Below are 10456 nucleotides of genomic sequence, written 5' to 3' on the forward strand. Positions count from 1 at the left end.
GTCGTTATGTTGGGTATGAAGTGGGATAAAGTCAAATTAACGATCATTTTATCACGTTTCTCTCTGAATGTTGAAACAGCTGCTGTGGTTAATATGAAAGCGTGAAATTCCATGAGTGAGAAGTGTTAGAAGTAACTCTTTTAATGAGTCATCTTTGTAAAGAAAAAGTGCTTTGCTAACCTTCTGCAACGAATATGAAAGTATAGGAATAAGGATAAAGGGCGTAGTATTCTAATGCTGTGGACTTTATGTCAATAATACAAATAGCAGATGCGCAATCGGAAATAAATAAGGCCCGGAAGCATCCGTTATCCGTCTTTGAACGCCTTCAAAATGTTGTCTCATCAAAACGGTGCTGGCACTTTTATGTAAGGGAGTAGATTGTTCGAAAAACGAATTATCACAGGGATGCCTTGGCATAAAATTGGGCTAATCTTTGGAATATGGTAACAGGTAGTTTGGCGTCATTTTGGTAAGGCGATAAAGATTTACTAGCTACCGTCTTTTTCCGAAAATAAGACACTGCCTTACTTTCTTTTTTGGTCCAAAATATACGCGCTAGGGCTTATTTTAGGGGGAGTGCAAAAATAAAAGTATATTTATATATTTTTATTTAATATTTATTTTACACAGAATACAGAAATTTAAATTTATTCAATTACAGTCATGTCATCCTCTTCTGGAACATCGTCATAAATAAAATTCTGAATTATATTCTGATTTTCTTCTAAATCCATTTCTTGTTGAATCATTGGTCCGAATCTCTCATGTCTTCCGATATAGCTATCGTTAAATGAATACTTCTTGTCTAAGTAGTCTGTTCGTAGTGCATTGGAAACATCACTATCAGTTATTTTGTCCCATGAATTTTTTACCCATTTCACTTCTTGTAAGCCTGGTTTTACAAAATTACCTCGATGATTTCTCACCATTCTGTTTTCAATATATTCATTGATTTCCATCCGCAAATGATCCTTGAATGGCTTGTTGCAATATCAAGTGTCTGGAGGTAACTAATCATTCCTGCCGGAATCATTATTTGATCAAACTTCCTCTCAGCAAGAAAGTTTTTCATGTCTTTAGCGCGATGAATACTGGCTGAATCCCAAACTAGTAAACCTGTATTCTGACCCCTCAACAGTAGTGGCAGCATAAAATCAACCCACTTTCTTATAACTGCTTGGGTGCATCAGGCTTTTTCACTTTCAATGACATAAATTCCTGAAACACGTTGAATCTGGTCTTTTTACCTTTAGTGATTAAAAATGGCGATACTTTCTTGCCATCTAGACGAATCGCCAAAATACAGGTAAAATGTGCACTATCGTAACCGGTTGAAGAAACGTAAATTGACGAAGAAGCCTTGTGGTGAACTGTCGTTTGAGCTCCTTGGCCTAGGAATACCGCAGTCTCATCCATAGCAATCATGTTGGAGAGTTGGTATTTCGAAAAATCGATGCCATCAACAAAAGGCTTAAACGCAAGTGTACGCTTAACAACTTCATTGTCTTCCAGCTTAAACAATGTTGTTGATTTCCTCAGAGACAGTTCATATCGTTTAAGGAAGTTGCCCAACCAGTGTGACGATGCTTTAAATTCTTCTGTGGATATATCAAATTCAATTGCTGTTTCAAGGGCAAATTTTTTAACATCAGCCCTGCGCACAACCACAGCCATTGCTCTCCTGCCTGCAATCCATTCCCAGATCCAACTCAGAAAATAACGGCTGCGGACCTGATCCAACTTTGCGTTTTTTCTCATTTCCTTGGTCCACCAGTTGACACAGGTAATCGTAGTCTGCACGCCATTTACGAACCATACGGAGATTCAGCATCTTCTCTTTACAGAGTGCTACAAGATTTACACCCCTGGAGTCTTCCACGTTTCCCTTTTTGTACTCGACGGAATAGCTCTTTCGTTTTGTACTCATTTTAACTGGGGTAAAAAATTATTCACTTTATTTTTAAATAAAATTACGTATGAGGAAATAACCAGACTTACAAGACTGAAATGAATGAACGTTGTATACCTGCACTGTCGCTCAATGTAGACTGCTGCCTTATGTTGTATTTTTAACCAGTTCGCCGTAAGGAAAATTGCAAAAATTTCGTGCCATTTTTCGTATCCAAAGGTAAACTTTTTGTGTCTAAAACTGGGCTCAGAGTATTTCTTTCCCCCTTTCACCACCTGTGAAAGCCTATTTAGAAGTTCTGTTCAAATCAGATTGAACAGCGTACCTGTCACACTGAAGGATGGTGAATAAAGACCCCCTAAGGGGCAACATAAAAGACAAAGACTGGTGTAGTCCTTAGAGCAGATATTTTTCCCTTTGCACCCAACCCCACTTACACTTCCTGCACCTAACCCCAAATCTATAGCAATCTATTACAATGTAAATGTAATTTTTAATTGTCAAGAAAAAGCTTTATATAAAGTAAAAATAAGGACATTAGCTAGTATTTGAAATGTCCTTGAATTTTATTTTATTATTTTCTTGTTGGCCTGTAACAAAAGAGAAGAACTGAATCGTTAAGAATTGAAAAGATGGCATTCAAATCCCTTTGTTCGTTAATAGAAAGGGAGAAAGCTGTTGTGGATTTCATAAGGTATTTTGAGGGGGTAGCTATTCGAAGAAAGTGTCCCCATCCTTTACTTTCCTGAAACAGCTCCTCTGTGATCCTAATGCGACACCGCTGAGAAGATAAGTAACCCGTCAATCAGCCCTTTTGATTTTCGACTCATTCTGTGGGGGGTGGAGAAAGGTCGCTGCGTCGTATGTGTCTCGGGGGTTACGGTTCAGCCCAAATTTCACCCCGACAAGAGTCTGCCGACGCTAACGGATGACGATGCCTTTCCTGTGAACGTATCTCTCTCGGGGCAAACGGTGAACTGGTTAAGATAAATTCCAAGAATTAATTTGAAACGAATTGTAGAGGTAAACAATTAATTTCTCGGAATATTTTGTTTCAAACATTTCTCTGAAATACGAGTATTAGGAAAGCTAAACATATTATTACTTATACTTAATAAATCAACAGCATTTTTTAACGAATTCTTTTTGTGACATTATTTTAACTAGGGATTATTTTCCGGGGATGTCTTATTTTACAAAAAGTTCCGAAAATCACGATAAGGCTTATTTTCTGAGGATGTCTTATTTTCAGAAAAAGACAGTAGGACTTTAGCAGTGTAAATGGATAAAGTCAAGAGTGTGCGCAATGCCATTTTTGTGCAATTCTGAGGTGTTTTTTTTAAGTGAAAATAGGTCGACGTGTACATGGATGATACCGTGTATGTGAAATTCTTAAAAACGCGGCAAGCAGTGGGCGATTCTGCACTTTCTCCCAATTTCGCACTTAATCTTCGTCATGATTAAGTACTTTTGTTCCATAAAAGTTCTAGCATAAGCGTAATTCGGCTAGCAGATTGTTGGAAAAAAATGTTGAGTTAAAAAAAAAAATTGCCTTTACTTTGTGAAAACAAAATGGCGTCCAAAAAAAAACTAGCAGGTTGCTGTAGTAGGGTTGGTCGCTAAATTTTCGCCAAAAAACCGCCAAATTACCATAATTCAAAGATTAACCTAAAATTGCTCACACCGTTACCCATATCAGTTTCTAGCTTGAACAAAACCATCTTTGTTAAGACGCAGGCCACAACTATGTAAACGGAATTTTTCATTTGTTTTGCGTTGCGAATTAACCCGCGAGCACACGCAACGGGTATGTCATACCCATGCGCATTTTTCTTTTTGTATATTTCTCACCCATTCTTTCATAAAAGGACGAAACTTGGTGTAGCTGAGTTCAAGGTCGCATACTTAAATGGGGGAAATTCCTGAGGTGACAGTTAAACGGTTTTTTAGGAACAGCATTGTTCGGGCATGTCATACCCGCGCGTGTACTCGCGTTTCTCAGTGAGTCGCTTCACACTTCTCGTTTTCAAACTTTTAGTATAGGTTTTTCTTGAGTTGTAAGCATGGCGCCGTATATTCCTTACGATGAAGAGATGAAAAGATTGAGAAATCTTCTTGAAACAGTTTCTTCTGATGAGGATTCATTTAGTGAAGACGATGAAGATGTTGATGACGAAGAATATAATAGTAATCATGATTCATCCATAGAGAGTAGTGATTCAGATACAGAAACAAAAAATGAAACTTTGGAATGTAGCAATGAGTTTTATGTTGGAAAAAATGGAGTAAAATGGAACAAAAATAAATTCCGGACTAATGTTAGAATTGGCGCGAAAAATATTATAACTAAACTCCCTGGAAATACGAAGTATACTAAAGACGTCTCAACACCTTTAGATTCCTGGTCACTGCTTATCGATGAAGCTTTGTTAAAACATGTAGTTGACAATACAAATATTTATATTGATTCACTACGTGGAAATTTCACTCGTGAACGGGATGCGAAATCAACAAATGAATTGGAAATCAAAGCTTTAATTGGATTTCTGTATTTATGTGGAGTTTATAAATCATCCATGTGAACGTAAGAGATTTGTGGGCAACAGACGGAACGGGAATGTACATATTTCGGGAAACAATGTCAGTGAACCGATTCCTCTTTCTTTTAAGATGCCTCCGTCTTGATGACATTAGAGATCGTTTCAGTAGAAGAAACATTGATAAATTAGCTCCGATCAGAGAATTTTTTGGAAATTTTGTCACAAATTGCCAAAAGGCTGATACTGTAGGGGAGTATGTGAGCATTGATGAGAAGTTGGAATCATTCAGAGGTCGTTGTTCCTTCAAACAATATATGCCCAACAAGCCAGCAAAGTATGGCATAAAAATATTTGCTCTTGTAGACACAAGGGTATTTTATACCTGGAGTATGGAAATTTATGCTGATAAACAACCAAATGGGCCATTTCAAGTTGAAAATGGTGCAAGCGAAGTTGTCAAACGTTTAATAAGGCCCTTATACAACACTAGTCGAAATTTAACAGTTGATAATTGGTATATGGGATATGAATTATCTCAAGATCTCCTAAAGAAGAAAATTACGATAGTAGGTACAATGCGTAAAAATAAGAGAGAAATCCCACCTGAATTTCTGGCAAAGGAAAGAGAAGTATATTCTTCAATTTTCGGTTTTCAGAAAGAAGCAACACTTGTATCTTATGTGCCGAAAAAAATAAGAGTGTGATCCTGTTATTATCCACAATGCATTCCGCGGATCAAATCGATGAATCTACTGGGGAATCTAAAAAGCCTGAAATCATTACATTCTATAACATGACAAAAGGAGAAGTCGATGTTGTAGATGAGATGGCAGCTGCGTATTCTACAGCAAGTGTAGCACGTCGATGGCTTATGGTGATTTTCTTTTCAGTGTTAAACGTGGCTGCCATTAATGCAAGAATAATTCTACTATCAAAGAAGGAACCACCAACGGAATACCGTACCAGGCGTACTTTTCTCAAAGCCTTAGGGATGCAGCTAATAGAAAGTGTGCAAAATGAACGACGACGAGCATCTGTAGTTCCTGATTCTAAACAAACACTTACCACCGATGAACATGTTAACAATGAACCCCCCCCCCCCAAAAAAAACCTAAAATTACTTACAAGAGGTGTACAGAGTGCCCCAAGAAAAAGATAGAAAGACTAGATTCATTTGTGAAAATTGTAGCAAAAGTATATGTATGGAACATATGACCTCATTTTGTAAACAATGTACAAAAAATTGTAAGTAAGTAATTTTACCTCTCCTTATTCTTTCATATTTTGTCTAAAATGAAGTATTAACTTGGTTTTACATTTTAATTTCTTTTAAAAACCGATTAATTTTCTTTGGCAAATTTTTAATTACAAACTTTTTATTCGGGTATGACATACCCGGCGCGTGTTCTCGTGTTCGTCGGATCGGTGCGTGTGCTCGCGGGTTAACTCTTTCGCATCGAGAGACGACCAAATCTGTTTTCAACAAACATCGAAAACGCCCGTGTTTACGAATTTGTCTTGGAATAGTTTTCCTTTCCCCCTTTTGCGGTTTCATCCATTCATCCATTGTGCGCAGTTTCACCTTAGGGCCAGATTGCACCTGCGAACGTCAATAGCTTTCCGTATTTCTCCTTTATTTGCTTCAAATGAATGACTGACATGTCTTTTAACAACTCGCGAAACCAATGAGCCATACACGAACGTGGAGGGGAAAGAACTAGGTAGAAAATAAACGAGGCGTTCGGGCGGTTTGCCGTTGCCTGAATGAACGGGCGCTACGGGCGATTTCGATGCGAAAGAGTTAAGAGACCTAAATGGAAGCCTGGTTGCACGGAAGTGCGCTGGCATAAAATTGTGTCCTCTTTTTATAAAGGCTGTTTTTTTCCAAATTAAAAATTAAATTTCATTATGTGTGCGAATACTTTTATGCTGAGGCGTCTTTATAAACATTTTCGTGTTTTCGGAAAGCTACAGACTTGCATAAAACTGTAAGAAATTTTTTACACCTTGACTGCGTGCTTTCATGGAGTAATTGGTAGCAAGTCCGTGTAACAATTGGCAAATCCGAAGCTCGAAGCCCGACGAGGCAACAGTTGATTTCTCATGTTTCCTACACAATAAATTCCTAGTCGCTTATACAATGCTGCGTTCGTGGTAGAATTAGCATGTTGTCTAATGAACGGAAGATTCAGAGCTCGAACTCTGGAAGGGCTGCTGCGTTTTCACATTTTCTGCTCCGATAAATACCTAATGGCTGTTCAAAAGTGCCGTTATATTTATGACAGGGCATTTTTATGTAGCGGTCGCCGCTGTATCACATCCAAAGATATGCTGTAATGTGAAGTTGGCAACTTACTCTACTTTCCGTCTAAAAATTAATATTACAACGTAATTTTATTTTTCTGATTTGTAAGTTAAGCCTTTGCTTAATAGTCTAATCTGGGTATATGTGCATCATATGCTTCGTCAACAAAATCGTTGGGCACAAGGCGTGAAAATTGCAAAGACAGGAGGGAAAAAAGGGGGGAGACCATTGTCCCATAAGAAAGAACTGTTATTATTGCTGAATCAGAAAATAATTTTTAAACTCTGATTGTTCGAAATGAAATACCTTATGATCAGCACGTCTCGTGAGGAAATACGTCATGTAGAAATTACAGGTTATGCAAGTCTCGACAAGTGCATGATACTGCTTAGTTCAAAATTTCGCAAGAAAAAAAAAATAACATTATGGCCGTGACACTTGCCATGTTTAACGGACATCATCCACGACAACAAAATTCGTATTGCAGCGAAAACAGAGTAAAAAGCATCTTCCTAGCCTTCGATGCAATATCGCATTTGAACAGAAATAAAGGCTTGAGTTCCTTTGTTGAAAAACATATTCCTGTCATATTCCCAACAACATTTTTTTAAAGATTTCTCAACCACTCACACCACTGTTCATTGTTATCAGTATGGTTCTACGAGGCTGAAAATTTTGCATAAGTAATGTAATCCGAAAAGACGCGACAACTAGTCTGTAATAGATATCCAAAGAGGCATTCTGTAGGTGTTTCCAATGCCCACCAACAACTACGTGGTTAAGACCCCCTGAATGCTGGTAATTCAAGCCGGGTTGGAACTTAAACGAACGGTCAGATTACATTCTTCGCTTTTTGTGGTCTCCGTTCATGAATACGAACCAATTATTTTTAGAAAGTCCTCCCCAAAGGCAACCTTCTCTTACGTAGGTAGTCCTTGTGTGCTTTGCTATACCTAACCCACTGCTTCCAAGAAAGTTAGAAATGCTGGATCATGTGTGTTTCAATAGATGTACGCAGCAACGGTCTGCCATGCATGGGCATTTTCGTGTTTTTTTCCATGTCTAACATAAATTGCACACCGGTTCTTTCCCACTGCAAATCCTCCACAAACGCATACCTCTCCTTAGACGGATAGCTCAAGTGTCTTTTGCCGTAATCCAATAAACGAAACCAGCCAACTTACACGATGGATTTTTTGTAACATTTAAAATGAAATAGCTTTTCAAATACTCTCCGTGATTGTTTTTTAAACATAACAGTATATACACAATCCACAGAACTAGCACAAAGAAAATATACAAATGCCAATAAAGAATTATCTTAAAATTGTATACAAAAGTAGATTGTCTGAGACATAAATTACAACTAGAAGCGAATAAAATACAGAGCAACTATTTAACTATAAATTGAAGTCTGTATACTAGAAACAGTACAGTAGTAGACAGGAGAATGGTTAGTGACTCTGGCTACATATCGAAGGGCCCGGGATCGAATCCCGAAGAAGACATGGATGTAAATTGTTTGTCCCTTCAGAAGAGGTAATAGTAGTTACCTGTTAGGTACTTCCATAATAAAATGACCACCGTTCCTGGCCTTAATAGTGGCTAAAGCCTAAAATGGCTATTTCTCGCCATTTTAGTAATAATTATGTAATAAAAAAAAGTTATGTACAGTTAAATATATGGCTGACAGTTAATTAAGCCATGAAATTATGATCTTTTCGGCTGCAGAAAAAGACCTCGTGTTGAAGTCGTCCGGCATAGCTTCATAGTGAAAGGGAGTTATAAAAGCTTTCTTAGTCATTGCTGATACCTTAAATAAAGAATTGTTGAATTCGGATTTGCTGCAGCCTACGCAGGTAATTGAACTATTCGAAACCTGAAACATCTATCTTCTTCGTAGTTTAACTTATAATGTTTAGATCATTATCATTCTAATTGTGTTTTGGACATTTCACTGGTAGTAAAATAGTTAGTGACGAATTTGCTACCATCAACATAAAGACGATAGATCATTGTCATTCTTATTGTGTTTTGGACATTTCACTGGTAGTAAAATAGTTAGTGACGAATTTGCGTACCATCAACATAAAGACATGAATGAAAATATTACTCCATGTGGAAAATGTCGAAATTGTTGCAGTATAAACTGATATTGCATTTCAACAAATTTCATAAGGGTTTCTGTAGCTTTAAAAGCACTGAAATGTGTCGTGCTATATACCTGCGACCGAAGGACCGAATCATGTGCTAGCCCTACAAAATTTTGTTTCGCTTGGACCTCTGCTTCCTGATATATCAGGCATCACATTTGCCGTATGATTAACACATGGTCGGCAGTATTTCCACATATTAGTGGAAAAGAACCATTTTCTGTTCCGTTTATTCGTTGTTGTAGCAGAAACGGAAATTGAAATTTCGAAAACCTCTTTTGGAAGCTTATCAATAAGAACAATCACTGTTTTTACATGTATTCCGTAAGAAGCGGACAGTTTTTTGTCCTGTTCATTTGTAGCTGTATTATAAACTGAGGCAAAATTTTTTCTTTAAATTTCTTAAATGAAATTCAAAAAGAAAGAAATGTATAGAAGTTTGAAACTTATATGCTATTACAGCATTTTGACGCAGCCACTCAGGTTTATTTTAGACACAAATGATTGTGTACAAAAATTTTAAATTTTGCAATCGTTCGTATTTTATAGGATCATATTTTATTAACTGCACTACTAAATAAAGCAACACTGGTTGCAAAGCTTTATTAGAAGACCACGTCAAATAACCTTTGACTCTTTAGCGTAGGAGGCGTTATAATACGCACTTTTATAATATTGAAGATTGTCGTTGATAAACAGGGTCTATTTATTGTGGTGAAGATAATGTTAATTGAAACTAAAAGCAATAGGACCTCCAAATTTTACCCACCCCAACGCGATGTTATCGCCATTCTGGAAAGAGGCTAGTTCCCTTACTAAGATATCCTCTAGAAATTTTTCTCTAGATTCAAGAACGGAAAGAAAATTGAAAAACAAAATGTTTGGAGGCGCCGGGTATCGATCCCGGTACCTCTCGCATGCTAAGCGAGCGCTCTACCATCTGAGCTACGCCCCCGACGTTTAGGAACGACATTAGAAGTGAAAACACAACTATTAACTTTAAATCATTCTTCAATAACAAGAAAGGCATGAAAGAAAAATGCTTAACAAATGGGGTCAAAATTTAAGTGGATGTTGATTCAGGTGCAACCGGTTTACACTACATTCACCAGTTTATACGTGCTAAATGCCTGCTGTTTATAATACTTAACAATCTGATAATCTGCTGTGAAGTAATTTTAAAATTATGCGCAGGTGGAAAGTGGAATCTTGAATCACATATGATTCTAAATTTGTTGCTTTATATTTTCATGCATTTCAAACAAAATCATGAGTTTATCGAAACGTGAATTGATTGCAAGCACATCCAAAACTCATCTTCAAAGGTACATCCTACACACTAAAATGAAATTTTAAAAAATAAATAATACATTAGAAAGTAATTTATGAAATATGTTGCCAAAAGGGAATTATTAATGAATTTTAGAAATTTAAAGGTAAGCCACGTGAAAGCAATAAGGCTGATCAGGGAGGCCCTTACGAAAATAAATCCAATGTTAAACTTCTTTAGAAATATATTCTTTAAAATTATAGCCAGATTTCTATA

General features: G+C 37.0%; 1 non-coding gene across 1 annotated transcript; it reads right to left on the minus strand.

Annotated features, from left to right (window-relative positions):
- Nucleotides 1–9792: 9792 nt before the first annotated feature.
- TRNAA-AGC (transfer RNA alanine (anticodon AGC)) lies at nucleotides 9793–9865 on the minus strand. The gene has a single exon. It is a non-coding gene; the product is annotated as a tRNA-Ala (tRNA).
- Between the last annotated feature and the right edge of the window lie 591 nt (nucleotides 9866–10456).

Source organism: Stegodyphus dumicola, chromosome 7 (assembly GCF_044657685.1).
Source record: "Stegodyphus dumicola isolate Sdum_Otavi_A_Nest chromosome 7, ASM4465768v1".
In the NCBI taxonomy this organism is placed as follows: domain Eukaryota; kingdom Metazoa; phylum Arthropoda; class Arachnida; order Araneae; family Eresidae; genus Stegodyphus; species Stegodyphus dumicola.